The sequence below is a fragment of the Oncorhynchus kisutch genome, unplaced genomic scaffold (assembly GCF_002021735.2).
Source record: "Oncorhynchus kisutch isolate 150728-3 unplaced genomic scaffold, Okis_V2 scaffold491, whole genome shotgun sequence".
NCBI classification, from domain to species: Eukaryota; Metazoa; Chordata; class Actinopteri; order Salmoniformes; family Salmonidae; genus Oncorhynchus; species Oncorhynchus kisutch.
The window spans coordinates 27,449-28,654 of NW_022262436.1; positions in this window are offsets into that span (position 1 = coordinate 27,449).

Here is a 1,206-nt window from a genome sequence, read left to right on the forward strand (position 1 = left end):
TTCTGATATTAATGCCCGCTATGGAAACACCCTACTACGGCCCTCTCTCTGTCGGGGGCGTCCTGAGTGCATTATGGACACTTTGAAATTCACGATGGATACTGATGCTATACAAGCATCTAACCCAAAAACACAAATATGGTCATAAATGCATTTAACGGTCATTCTGATTTTAATGCCCGCTATAGGAGCACCCTACTACGGCCCTCTTTCACTCAGGGCCGTCCTGGGTGCTTTATGGACTGTTTGACAAGTGCTGGAGGAGGAAATAGAGCCGTGCACCTGGTGATTGAACCGTGCACCTGGTGATTGAAAACGTGCATCTGGTAACCCAAAATTCAAATATGGTCCTAAATGCATTTAAGGGTCATTCTGATATTAATGCCCGCTATGGAAACACCCTACTACGGCCCTCTCTCTGTCGGGGCGACCTGAGTGCATTATGGACACTTTGAAATTTCACGATGGATACTGATTGCTATACAAGCGGTAACCCAAAAACACAAATATGGTCATAAATGCATTTAACGGTCATTCTGATTTTAATGCCCGCTATAGGAGCACCCTACTACGGCCCTCTTTCACTCAGGGCCGTCCTGGGTGCTTTATGGACTGTTTGACAAGTGCTGGAGGAGGAAATAGAGCCGTGCACCTGGTGATTGAAACCGTGCATCTGGTAACCCAAAAACACAAATATGGTCATAAATGCATTTAACGGTCATTCTGATTTTAATGCCCGCTATAGGAGCACCCTACTACGGCCCTCTTTCACTCAGGCCGTCCTGGGTGCTTTATGGACTGTTTGACAAGTGCTGGAGGAGGAAATAGAGCTTGCACCTGGTGATTGAAACCGTGCATCTGGTAACCCAAAACACAAATATGGTCATAAATGCATTTAACGGTCATTCTGATTTTAATGCCCGCTATAGGAGCACCCTACTACGGCCCTCTTTCACTCAGGGCCGTCCTGGGTGCTTTATGGACTGTTTGACAAGTGCTGGAGGAGGAAATAGAGCCGTGCACCTGGTGATTGAAACCGTGCACCTGGTGATTGAAAACGTGCATCTGGTAACCCAAAAATTCAAATATGGTCCTAAATGCATTTAAGGGTCATTCTGATATTAATGCCCGCTATGGAAACACCCTACTACGGCCCTCTCTCTGTCGGGGCGACCTGAGTGCATTATGGACACTTTGAAATTTCAC